We start from the raw sequence: 14,281 nt of genomic DNA, 5'->3' as shown, positions 1-14,281 counted from the left end.
ACAACAACATCCTCAGATTCTATCAAACCACTTAAGACATGCTTATATATGTACAGTAATGTTTACGTTGCGTAAACTCTCATTGACAAGTTCAAGTCCGTAGGCTTAGATGGCCTTAGAGAAGGCGCGCAGTTTAAATGACCAGGGAAGGTGTACCGCTGGTACAAGCAGGGCACTTTTGGGCCATCTGGTCTGAACGCAGGTCGCCTACGGGAGTCAAATCAAAAGACCTGCAACTGGAGAGCCGAACATGCACTCGGACACTCCTGGCACTAAAAGCCATACGCCATTTATTGTTTTGCTCCATTGTTTGGGAGTGCGATTTTACCTATGGTAAGTAGGGGCGACGCCTGCGTGAGGAAGATCCAGTGCACAAGGTAATGGCGAATTTACCTAGACATATGATAGCTCCTGTGGGTAGTTTGAGGGGAAGGTTTCAACGTTTATTCTTTTAATGTAATTTTGTAAACTGGTGGTTTCAATGTAGAATTTTCGACAAAGTCTGAGGACTCTGGTTCTATTCCTTACTAGGAAATATGTAATTTAAGGGAACAAAGAGTGATGCCCCTCTGTTGTTTCCCATTCAACCTTGCATTGGGTGTCTAAAGTTTCTAAACTTCAAAATTGTGTAAATCTTGCCTTTGCGTTAAATGTTTCTCCTTTAGTCATACCTGGTAGTATAGGATTAGGCTCTGTATCATTGGGTCGTAAGTCAACTTAGGGTTTTAGGAATAAGGAGTGCAGGTATTTGGCCTCCTTGCCTTTTGTTTATGGCCGGTTATGTGCAACCTTTTCTTTTATCATTAAGGCCACGTAGTATGGGCAATGATGCCCCTGTTTACTAGGTGTTATTCTTAGGGTATCTGCTTCTCAGTTTCGGTTCCCTTTTGGAACGGTTATCAATCTTATTGTGATGCAATGGATAAGCCCACAGCAGGGACAGTTCCTAGTATAGGCCACGGCCGTCAACCCCCTCACCTTCTCCGAGCATCTCCTTCACCATAACAAATCTCCCGGCGTGCGAGACGGCATCACCGTCAAAGAGGCCTGTCTCCTCTTTCAGGGGAGGAATTAAAACATTTTGGTAGTAGTAGTAGTAGTAGTAGTAGTACAGGCGAGAAGTGACAGATCCAGAAAGGTTCCAACAAGAAATAAAATGTCTTTACTCACCAAGTGTCTCCAAATAAAAGATCGTGGGTGTAGGATAGTGATAAGGCGTGACCAGCCCTCCACACACACCACTATCAAGACTGGATTGAGGAAGGGACGGGTAGTCTTAGTAGTATATATGTATGTATATAGCATGTGGAAGGCTGTGGAGACATACGAAAATATTCGAGAAAGTCGGCAGAAAATGACGTATTCGTGATGTGATGATGGTGCGGTGAGCGAAGAGACAGAGGTATGCGATGTTCAGTAATATGACAGGCAGCGGTGCGAGGTGTTGGTAGTATGGCGGCGATGCAGAAGTCGAAGACAAAGGTAAATGGAGTAACATGCAGACTTCTGGGTGTAGGTGAAGATTCCCGTCCAGGTTCCTGTAACAATAGTGTTACATTTGAGATAAATTGACCTCGGGGTCTCCTAAAACTATAAAAGTAGTTAGTGGGATGTAAAACCAATAAGAATAACATTATTAGCAACTTCGTTAGAACTAGCTGATGTACCCTTCGCTACGGAATTCTCAGAAATACTGTATTTGTGGTTTTCACAACTGAAGTCAACATAGATCAGGGCTTCTCAGGGTGCATGCACCAGTGCATTGCGCGGTGCACGGTGCAAACGACGACTTTGCTTGGTTGACCATCGTGAAGACCCCCACTCCTCGACATAGAGCAATAGCGGTATCTCTCTCTTTCCCCACGCCTGTATCCCTCGCTCCGTCTGCCTCCCTCTTCCTCACTTGCTCCGTAGCGCTCCAAATCCAAGCCGAATTGAGCCGAGCCTTAGCCGAGTTGCCCCGAGACGACGCGCTGGTCCGAGCCGAGCCGTGCGGGACCGATGCACTGTGCACAGGACCTCTGCGCCTCAGTTTGCACGCGTGACAATTTTGGCGTTTGAGAGGCCCTGACATAGACGATTACAATGACGTCAATAGGTTTGTAGCGATTGAAAGCAATGTTATCATATAAAATACTCTATCAAATGAAAAACCGCACATTTTCTCACGTTTAACGAACAGTACTACGCTGCCGATCTAACAGTCCAAAGTTCCAGTGCTGGTGGAATGACCAGGCGGCAAGCAGGCGTGTGAAAACTCCTCTGTCATTCCGTTAAATGTGCACACTGTTCATTTTAAGCAGTGCCTCAATGTAGGGATTGAATAGCTGGGATGCTATGATGAACCAGTGTGTTACGTACCATTAGTACCGGTATCAGAACATGTATTAACCAGAGGAAAGAAAAGGAATGGCATGATGAAGAAGAGGGAGATCTAACGCCCCAGCTACTTTCGCTAACATTCAGGCAGGCTGTAATACTCGGTACACAGCAGTAGTCCCATCTATCGGAGATGAGTGGCAGCAGAAGACATAAGGCTCATCACAACAAGCAGTGGTCAATATAATGTTGATAAATTTTATGAATTTCCTATATTGTAGGTCTTCACATTTAGTTTTCTTCCGACTCTGTGATATTAGGGCATCTTGTAGAATTGTTTATCGTAGAATGTAGTTCCTTATTCCCCGACTTTGAATACCGATTTTCATTAAAATCTCTATACCTATTTTCTCGTGACTCGGCGCTGATTTGAACTTAGCAACAAAAATCCAAATTCATGTATGTTATCTCTGTTATCATATCCGGTACGGTAAAAATGTATAAACATAAATAATCGAACATTTAACACTATATCGTTAGTTATGTAGTATTTATCGATAGGGCCACTAATAACATAAATATTTGAGAATTAAATTTAGGCCTTCCCAAAAAGTACCATTTCACTTAGCGTCTAGATTGTAGTGACATATTCCCCGACTTTAGATACTTTAGTAATATTCTCTACAGCCGTTTTCTCGTGATGCGCGTACAGACAGACAGACGGACAGACGGACAGACAGACAGACGGACAGACAGACAGACAGACGGACAGACAGACAGACAGACAGACAGACAGACAGACAGACAATTAAAAAGTGCATTTACTTGATACTGTGGACACGACCGATACAGATATATAATTATTTTTAAAGTCTGAGCAATGTACAGACAAAACTCTTATTTTATGTATATAGACTTTTAGCATTATATTTCGAAGTCACATTATTACTTGCGCAAAACCATTTCTCCATGCGAAGTAATTGTCAAACCTCAAAGACCTTCTAGTACGACAAAGTTCATTTACTGTTCGTTTGAAGTTTCATTATTAAGTGCATTTTTTTTGTTTTGGCCACCGCGGTAAACTTTCCCTGAAAATCACGTATATTTCCTGCACGGATGTATAAAAGTCTCTAATATCTGAGGTGTTAGTAATAGAATCATTCAAAACTGAGCCACGCAATGTTCACAACAGATGTCGGTACCGGTACTCTCCCCCTGATATGTGCTTGCAGTCCCTGATACTGGCCGCTCATATTAGTCCCGGCATCATATCCCTGGCCACGACATTTATTTATACCCATCTGATTGTTTACCAATATATTCGAAGTGTTATTTTCGAAAGACTTTCCCGTTTGGTCTTCCATTCCATGAATCCAATGAAAGATTCGTGAATAGTTATTAGTAACTCTTCACCGTATTATTAGCTATCTAAGCACGACATTTAATCGATATACCCTACTTATGTCCTGGGTCGTATCCAATACATTAGAGAATGAAGTATTTTTAATTTTATGAACAACTCACATTAAAATTTCCTTTGAACATAGTGATATTAATTCACTTTGCACTTTAGGACATCAATATTTTGTTATGCTTTTCTCACTGTCAGTATGGACCTTCAGTACAGGATCATATAGAGTAAGTAACTCAACATCAGTTAGATAATGATCTCTTTTAATAGAAGTAGACTATTTTCATCATAACAATGGAGCGGTATGTTGCAGCGGGCTAATATTAAAATTACAATAACCAGATAGCATAGCCGTATGCATCAATGGAAGTGGACGTGTTATCTGGTATTAAAGCGGTACTCGTGTGTAACTGAAATTGAGAAAGGAGAGCTCTACTGTTCTTGAGACTCTAATTTGTTTTGTTGGACAGTAAATAACGCTGATATGGCATTTCTCTTTCGTTTTTTTAAAGAGTCAGGAAATCTTTGGTCCGAGGTGATGCAAAACTTTATTGACGCGTGCACATTTTTAATCAAATACCAACCATAATGATAACCGTAAATTTCCGGCAGTACTGAGAATTGAATCTGGAACTCAGAGGACGGCAGCTATATAGTGAACCGTTACGTTACGGAGGTTGGCACAGAATGATCGGAACGTTGCTTTCAAAAAGCAGGCCATCGTTCAGTCCTCGAAACAGCTTTGAGACTGTATTTCAGTGACAGGCTTTACTTCTTTACGAAGTCACTTTCGATATGTGTTATCGTCATGCTTTATTCATACAGGCATTTCAATCGGATAATCCAATAAATTATTTTCCTGAACTGTGACAGGTATTCACTAACTAGATGAATATTAAATAAGCAGTATTCATACAACATGGAATACGAAACAGAATACATTGAATCTGAAAGTCAAATCAAATACGAAATTGTATTTATTTAAATATTCTTCATATCTGTAAAAAGGACCATTTATCATAAACGACTCTGATACGTGAGCGTTCAGCGATGTAAGTTACCTTATCTTTCGGAAATTATCAACAGCACAATATCTCCTTATAGATATTGTTTTGTGTTGGTATAGTGATAGTACAAAAGTTTAACTAAACTTAGGGATGATAGACTCTCAAATACATTTGAAGGTATAAAAATGTAGTTCGCTATGCTGACATCATAATTAAAATTAACAATATCAGGTCATGACCGATGATCCGAAAATCAAATTACGATGGTAGACAATATCCCATTCTCACTCGTAGATGGGACAGTGATGGTAGGAAGACTGGTCTCTTTCTAAGAAGTGGAGTGTATTTAACTATTAACATATAACAAGAACATTCAGTTATAGCATTTAGTTCCCATAAAAGGCACTGTCTGTATGTGTGCTCGTCATAGTTTGTTTATCCCTTTATTTCAATTGAAAATAATGCGAGCACTGTCTTGCTAGAAAATTTATACCTTAGTTACAATGAATTGAGCATGAAGTACAATATTGTATATTCTAGGGATCGTAGAATCTGTCTGTCTGTCTGAAAGAATCACGAAGTTAATGTAAAACATTTCCATAAGTAACTTAATTTATAGGATAGTGTCGTATTTCTTCCCCAATGCGATATGGTCCAGTTGAAGACTATTAATGATGCATTGAACAAACATGTTTATTTAAGAAGACTTGATAATGTTAAACTTGACAAATATTTCAGTGTAATTAAGGTGAGAAAAAATATCGCAATTTCCTTTCTAGCAAGATTATAATTACTGACTCAATCAATGCGGGTTCTTTAATAATAGAAAAGAAAAACATTTCTGTTACTGAATGCCATAAATTCTTTAATTTCTCTTCCTTTCGATAGGACAATGAATGTGTTCAACAAGACATGAAGTAGACGCGTTTGAAAATGGACACGCTCATAACATTGTAAATTACTGTAATTAAAATCGCCTTCTTGGAATGTGACTAGAATTTTATAACAACATTTCTTGTCCACTCAAAGGTTCCAACCGACTACGTTTCACTTTTTTAAAATAAATTGCTCCATTTTCTGATGACATGGCATAGTGAAAATAAAAGGGCATTCTAAAGTCGAATTATTGAAAAAGTGCCAAACTGACGTCAGTTCACGAAGACTCACGATATTTTGAACATAACAGACGAAGGCACGGATTCGATGATTGAGATCGTAGAAAATAATGAGAATATCAGACAGGATATGAACTCCAGGCTCTTCAAAACCAAGACATTGAGGTTCCAGAATAGGTCTGTTCAGCCATTTCAGAACCCATAGTAGGCAACATTGATGCCTCACGACGATTGTTTTGGTGGTAGTGTTTATTGTTTTAAGGTGAAGTACAACGTGTCTACTCGCCAGCAAGAGAACGTCTAAGGGGGTGAGAATCTTGACAGATAACATTTCGTTTCACTTCGGTTATTACCCCCTGCGGATGGGGGACGCAGACGAAGAATACACCCATGGTATCCCCTGCGTGTCGTAAGAGGCGACTAAAAGGGGCGACCAAGGGATGATCAAATTAAAACCATGAGACTACTTGTAATTAATACCATCACGCAGGGAACACCATGGGTCGCATTTACTTGCGCGTAGTACTACTATGTTTGGTACCAAATAGGTTTGTTATTAGTAGCAAACGTGGGCTCGACGGATTTTACAGTACCTGTGATTAGTAGCACTACATGAGCGACAGCATGGGAAGAGGGAACCCATGGTTCTGGCTTGCCTATGATTAGTACCCACTATATGAGGAACACCACGGGATAGTACGAGTCCCTGTGGTTAGTACCCTTATGTGATGAACACCATAGGTTAGCGTCGCCTGTGACTGGTGCCGCAATGTGCGAAGCAGCGTAGGTCTGTAATACATGTGCGAATTTCATTACCTGTGAGTAGTACCATAATGTGTTGAATGCCGCGAGCCTACGCTACTCTTGATTAGTACCGCAAAACGACATCTACCATGGTTCTACTTTCCTCGCGATAAGTACCATTGTGAGGGCCCCGCTGACTTGGATTTTGGACCCCTTTTGACTACAAGTATCATCGATTCAGTGTTGTGCTATAGAACTACTCCCTTGGTCAGTAATACTGTTGTTCTACGCCAGCTTCTGTGCATGTGAGGCACCGTGGGTCGGTTCCAGTGATCGTTTTAAATTCATATCCATCCATCCATTCATTCTTCGTCCTCACGTTTTGAATTCTGGTCAGTAGAGGATTTTGGGTTTTTAATTTGTCATTTCATTTCGTCTCATTTCGTACCATTAGGGGCCAATGACCTAGATGTTAGGCCCCGTTAAACAACAAGCATCATCATCATCATCATCATCACTTAGGTTGTTTCTATTACTGCATGGCTATGGCATGTTATTTCTATACCTTACCCCGTGAAATTTTAGACAGTTGAACATGCCAATCTTATGAACTCAATTAAAACACGCACATAAGGTACATGGGATATTTCAGGAGGATTAGTGAACATTTCGGGAGACGGTAGTATCGACTGTACCAGTAATATGAATAAGGTAATAAAACATGTGATAAATGTGTGTAGAATTACTGCTGTTTGTATGGTACGTACAAGAACAACCTTATTAATGTTATTAAGGAGACACCAATACTTGTTGACATACTAGGTGATGTACCCGTGCATCGCCGCGGAATTCTAGGTGAGTTAGTGTAAATTGTAAGGTTGTATAAAACTGCATAGCTCTTAACGCTACCCCAAAAACACGACGGGGAATTCACCATACGTTTTTTCTCATGTGAAGACTTGGTTAGGGAATTTTCATTGTAATGGTAGGCCCTCTCGCCTACCATCAGTCACAATGAACTTGGAGTATTTTCATTACAATGGCAAACACTCACTCTGCACCTGCCTTTTTATACCATCAGAAAGACTGTCTAGTGGTTTTCCCAACTGAAATCAACACAGGTCGTTACCATGATGTCAGTAGTAATGTTGCGATTAAAAGCAGTGCTATCACATGAAATAGGCCTGCTCGATCAAACAAAGAAGCACATATTTTCTCACTTTTAACGAACAGTAATACGCTGTCGACCTAACAGTCCTAAGTTACAGAGCTGGAATGACCAGGCTGCAGACACCCGTGAACACTCTCCTGCTATTATTCCGTTAAGTGTGCACACTGCTGATCCCAATCAGTGCCTCAGAGCAGGGATCGAATATATAGAGTACTATGATGAACAGTGTGTTACCAGCTGTATCAGAAAATGTATGAACCATGGCATGCTAAGGAAGACAGTTATCTAACTCCCAGTTATTTCCCGCCAATATTCAGGCAGACCGTTATACACGGTACGCAGCAGTAATCCCATCTATAGGAGGTGAGTGGCAGCAGAAGAGACAAAGTACAACACAGCAAACAATGACCAATGTGATGTTATTGTTGATGAATTTTATGAGCTTTCGAAATTGTAGGCCTTCACTTTTAGTGTCCTTTCGACTCTGAAATACCACTCTTATTATAGTCGATACGATAAAACTGAGTACAACATAAATGATCGGAAATTGTATTTTCTATAACTTTTTTTATGTAATACTTTTTGATTGGACCAATAACATAAGTATTTAAAACTTACATTTTAGGCGCCTACTCCTAAACTACGATTTCAACCAGGGTGAATAGAATTATTTATAGCCTTGACTGTGGTTTCCTATTCCCCGACTCGACATACGAATTTTCATTAAATTTTGTTTACTCATTTTCTCGTGGCTCGGCGTTGATACGGACTTAGCAATAAAAATCGAAATTCTTGAATATCCCTGTTATCAGAGCCGGTAGGCCTACGGTAAAAATGTATGACATGAATGATCGGAAATTTAATTCTGTATTACTTTAGTTATGTAGTATTTATCTATAGACCCAATAATAACATAAATATTTGCGAATTAAATTGTAGGCCTTCCCCTGAACTACAATTTTATTCAGCGTGAATAAAATAATTTACAGTCTAGCTTATACTGGTTCATTTTCTGACTTTTCATACCGATTTTCATTAAATTCTCTTGAGCCATTTTCTCGTGATGCCCAGACAGACAGACAGACAGACAGACAGACAGACAGACAGACAGACAGACAGACAGACAGACAGACAGACAGACAGACAGACAGACAGACAGACAGACAGACAGACAGACAGACAGACAGACAGACAGACAGACAGACAGACAGACAGACAGACAGACAGACAGACAGACAGACAGACAGACAGACAGACAGACAGACAGACAGACAGACAGACAGACAGACAGACAGACAGACAGACAGACAGACAGACAGACAGACAGACAGACAGACAGACAGACAGACAGACAGACAGACAGACAGACAGACAGACAGACAGACAGACAGACAGACAGACAGACAGACAGACAGACAGACAGACAGACAGACAGACAGACAGACAGACAGACAGACAGACAGACAGACAGACAGACAGACAGACAATTAAAAGTGCATTTCCTTGTTTCTGTGGACACGTGCGATACAGAAATACCGTTATTTTAAATTCTGAGCAATGTACAGACAAAACTCTTTATTTTATATAGGCCTATATGTGATAGATTTCTTTATGTAGAAACCTTTTATAATATGTAACAGTTCAACCCAAATAACTTATCGATGCATGGTCCTTGCAAAATGTGCAGTTTAACCGGTCTTGCCTGCTTGTCATTTATTTCCGACTTCCCCGTGCAATGGAGGTGATAATAATGGCCTCCGGCCTCCGAAGAGGCCTTGTGCAAGCCTTTCGAATTGACGCCGTATAGACGACCTGGCTGTCGTTGAGGCTGGGGTCCTACCAACGATGAATTCTAGTGATAATGACGGCATACACACACCCAGCCCCCGAGACATCGGAATTAGCCAATGGAAATTAAAATCCCGAACGCGACCGGGAATCGAACCCGGGACCCTCTGGACCGAAGACCAGCACGCTAACCATCCAGCCATGGAGCCGGACGCAAGAAAGATTTAAATACTCGATTCAAACAGCTGCAAGTCGCCATCCGTAGTGAACTATTTCAAAGAACATAGGTTTGTCCCTCATATAAATGCATTTTTGTACACCAAATAGCCCATACCACTGCCTCCTAAAATATTATTCTTCCTGAGTATAATTTTAATAAAAATGTGAAATTCTTTCCTTTAATGTTAATTGTGTGACAATTTCTTTGAAGGTTATCAGTATTATGACGTATTTTGACATTTTGTCAAAAAGTTTTAGTAGTATTTTTGGGGACTAACAACAAATATACAAAGATAAGCAATATCGAAGCGTATTCAGTACATGAATAGGTGGACTGCGAACTGTTGGAGAACCGGTTAGGTATTGGTCACCTTACCTCAAGAAAATTCTGGCGCAGCGTGCCTGGACTGTAATATTCCGGCTTGTCTGGGGGAAGCTCATCAGGTTACCATCGTTCATGAATAAAGCGCCAAGGTTTTATGTTTTTTACTAGGTCTTACGGCGACGATGGGATAGGGAAGGGCTAGGGCTGTGAAGGAAGTGGCCGTGGCCTTAATTAAGGTACAGTCCCAGAATTTGCCTGATGCGAAAATGGGAAACCACGGGAAACCATCTTCAGGGCTGCCGATAGTGGGTGTTCCGATGCAATAGGTAAGCCTATTCTATTGTGGCTGATTTTGCACTTTCAACTTAGAATGCTACAGTCACCTTCACGGTATGTGGTCGGAGAGGCCCTGTAGAAAATTATAATGCTAATGCCTATGAGAACTGCAATGGCAGGAGTTAAATAACTCGAATTTGAATTTGAATTTAGGTCTTACACCGGCTTTCCAGTATAATGGCTGATACAGAAACCAACACATGGAAAGTAAGTACACACATTTTCAGCCGCCACTAACACTCAGTAAGTACTAATGGCAAGAGATACTCTTTGAAAATATGAGCGAGTTAGGTATCAGGGGGGACGATGTACTAGGAATAACTGCAGTTTTGACAGTGCAGATGCTGATATGTTCAAAGGAGGAAGAACAAACTGCGCGGCTCTAGAACCCTGTTGGGCATCGGCTTACTAAGGCCGAAGACCTGTTGACTACGAGATGTCACGTGATCAGTGCGACGAATCCTGTAGGTCATGATTCTTGGCTGTCTAGATCGAGGTCGCTGCTCAGCCGTAAGGTAGCTTCTCAATAGTTCTCACGGAGGCTAAGATAACCTTGAACAAGCTTTCAGATCCAGGTAAAAATCTTTGACCTGACTGGAAATTAAAATCTGGGGCTCGGGATAAGGGGCAGGCGTGCAATTCCTAGACCGCGGGTCCGGCCTAAAGAGAAAGTGAGTGTGTTGAATTACCTGTTCATTCTAAGGGGAACCCCTGCGGCATTCATGTGTAGGCTACCAATTGTACTGCGCAGTTTGTAACTGTAGGATGTGTTGCAGGGGCGTACAGAGTGGTACATCTAGCCCCTTACTATACAACAGTCCGGCTTCATGGCTAAATGATTGGCGTGATGGCATTTGGTCACAGGGTCTCGGGTTTGATTCCAACCAGGGCCTGGAATTTTAACCATAATTGGTTAATTTCGTTGGCACAGGGGCTGATATTCGCCATCATTTCACCTTCATCACGACGCGCAGATCGCCTACGGGCATCAAATCAAGAGACCTGCATCTTGCAAGCCGAACTTGTCCTCGGACATTCCCGGTACTAAAATCCATACGCTATTTATTTGCAAATTCAATGAGACATTAAACAATATACAAATTTCCTACAATAATCTACAAAGTTGTGCCGACTATTCTTCTTATAAATGTAATTCAGGTAGAACTAGGAACGTTACTCTAAGAAATGATTTATGCTTTGGCAGTAATCATTAGAAAGGACGGAAATAAATCATAAGTCTGATAGAAAGCCGATCAATTCCGTTTTACTTACAGCCCATTATTGACCTAGGTATGCCAAGACAACTGCCCATTTATATGGCCTTAAGATATTTATGTATCACGTTGTCGGCGTAGCGACCTCCTCAGCTGCACCGTTGACCTTCTTGACCGCATCTCCTCCCTCCCGTGTAAAAATGTGTGATCTCTCGAGGCTGAGTGAGCTCAGTTTTAACCCTTAGTCCAGGATTAGAATTCTTAGATTGATCGGAAATTTAACATGAGACCTCTGGGTAAGAGATAAACACGTTATCTATACGTAACGGACCTGGCCTCTAAGTCAGATTATAAAATGTGAGTCCCATAATGGAACTAGTTTTTCTAGGCCTCAACTCGTCATATTTCGTATCTCTCAATTTACTCGTATAGGGCTATGATATCAGTGCCAAGAGAACTTTATTCTGGATTTGCAATACAGACCTTACAAACTGATTTTAATCAATGCGGCAAATGTTCCAAAATAGCTCTCAACTAAACTTGGTACACATATGACTTACTATATGACAAAATACTGTGGGGGTAAAACACGCCTATCACTCCTAGGAGAGGGGGTGAAATATAAAAATATACTAGAACGACTGATGTTAATGTCGAATCCATTGCTTAAGAGGTTGCTCAGTTCAACTGTTGGGGAGTAAAGGAATGTTTCTTCCTTCTTTCTTTCTTTCTTTCTTTCTTTCTTTCTTTCTTTCTTTCTTTCTTTCATTATCTTGCCATTTCTTTGGATCATTCGTATTCTGATAACCACTGCCACCTGATACACTGATCCTTCACAGCATTTGAGCTGTTTGATCCGTGCTATGGAGGCACTGATAGGGATGAGGAGTTTACAGCTATGAATCAGATTGCTATTCTCCATTTACCTGAACCAGCTACATGGCCGACCTGTCGAAGCTGCATGTTTACATTTCCAACGTATTCAGCCTCATCGCACAACAAGATACACGAACTAATTTGTTATTTATTCGGTGTAACAATGGAATATATAACCTATCTCTATCAAAGAGTGCCTCATCTTCTGGTTTCAGGCAAATTTGTCATCGATATCTACTAAGTAACACATGAAGTCCTAAATTGTTGTTCAAACTATAGACCTACCTGTATAGTATCAAACTGTTATTATTAGGAATAATAGAAATTAGCTAACATTTTATGAATATTATAGTCACATTTAATTCTACAAATCATCTTCAAAATAATCTTGATAATAATTAATTTCTTATATTTTATTAGTATTCTTTGTAATAATACTAGCTGTAATACCTGGTGTTGCCTGGATAGTTTTTGAAAGTTTACCTCTAAGATTTGTATGACCTGATAATTAGGCGTAAAGTGAATTTTATAGAATTCCTTATTGAGATGCTGATTAATATTTTACGACCTCTGTTATGTCGTTTAAGAGTTATTTAGATGTGTTTGATTTCAATTTTATGATTATTTAATGTTCGACTAAAACTTTGTCCTTGCGGAAAGTCAAATTGCCCGAGAAGTATCTGATTCTTTCATAAAAAAGTGTTAACTATTTATGTATTTACCCGTCATGCTATAGGTATGGTGTACACGATTTCAACTGGCATAGAGACTGTCACCAGTCAGCCTTGCGACCCCAAAATCATTGGATTCAACACTAATCTCGGTCATTTTAGACTATTTGGTTTTAACCCCATGTTAGCTCCCGCCCCAATGGAGGCTGAACGTGTACTTAAACGGTATCCAGATCGCCTCAATACATCTCAGCGACAGATAAGCAATGGATTCAACATTATTTTTCATTATTTGTAGATATCTTCCCCTTCCATTCCCCACACATAGCGGTGGTTACAATGTTTCATTTTCATAGTGTTTTTTCAGTTGGTAAGTAATAAGTGCACCAATTTCGTTGAGATCTTTTCTGGAACATACCCACATACATACATACATAATATCGGTTATTTTTACATTAATTTTCACCCTTTCTCTACCTCTATTTTGACTGAGGTTGTCGTATGACTTAATTGGCATCCAGAGTATCACAGTAGTCGTTTATATCCATGTTCAGTCCCCATCGCCATTGGGGTTGAGAAAGGGGAAAGAGAAAATACCAAAAATTACAGAGATTACTACAATGAAATAGATCTATTCCATGCCAAAGGGGTTCGGAGAGATGACACATAGAAATGGTATGTATACGAAGCGTTAAACCAGTTATGGCTTTCTTATAAGGTTGTCAGTTAGTGTATGAATTATTAACTCGCACTTCAGACGTGCACTTGGAAATACTTTTGTGTATAATGTTTTGAAATATCCTCTTTTTTCTTCCTGCGTAGCTATAGTTGTGAATAAACAATGTATAATTTCATAATTTAATTTCTACGACAACGGTGTAAACCACACTGAAAGAAATAAAACCGTTTCAGGTTTACTAAAACATCCTCATACTATTTTCCTCAAAGAATTAGACTCTAAAATGCAGGAAGTTGCGCTATTCTTCATACCAAAATTTAAATATTTTGTTTGCTTCATACCGTTTCAATCAGCCAGAAATTGTGACGAGTCTACTTGATTGAAAAGCAAACGCTAGGAATCAAGG

At 40.1% G+C, this 14,281-nt stretch overlaps 1 protein-coding gene across 1 annotated transcript in view; it reads left to right on the top strand.

Annotated features, from left to right (window-relative positions):
• The window catches only part of LOC136874769 (carboxypeptidase N subunit 2), a 263,808-nt gene that overhangs the window by 142,935 nt on the left and 106,592 nt on the right, over positions 1-14,281 (top strand). The gene's annotated exons all lie outside the window — the stretch shown is intronic.

The sequence above is a fragment of the Anabrus simplex genome, chromosome 5 (assembly GCF_040414725.1).
Source record: "Anabrus simplex isolate iqAnaSimp1 chromosome 5, ASM4041472v1, whole genome shotgun sequence".
Classification (NCBI taxonomy): domain Eukaryota; kingdom Metazoa; phylum Arthropoda; class Insecta; order Orthoptera; family Tettigoniidae; genus Anabrus; species Anabrus simplex.
Note: the sequence above shows the minus strand (reverse complement) of the source record. Positions and strands in the feature narration are given on the sequence as shown.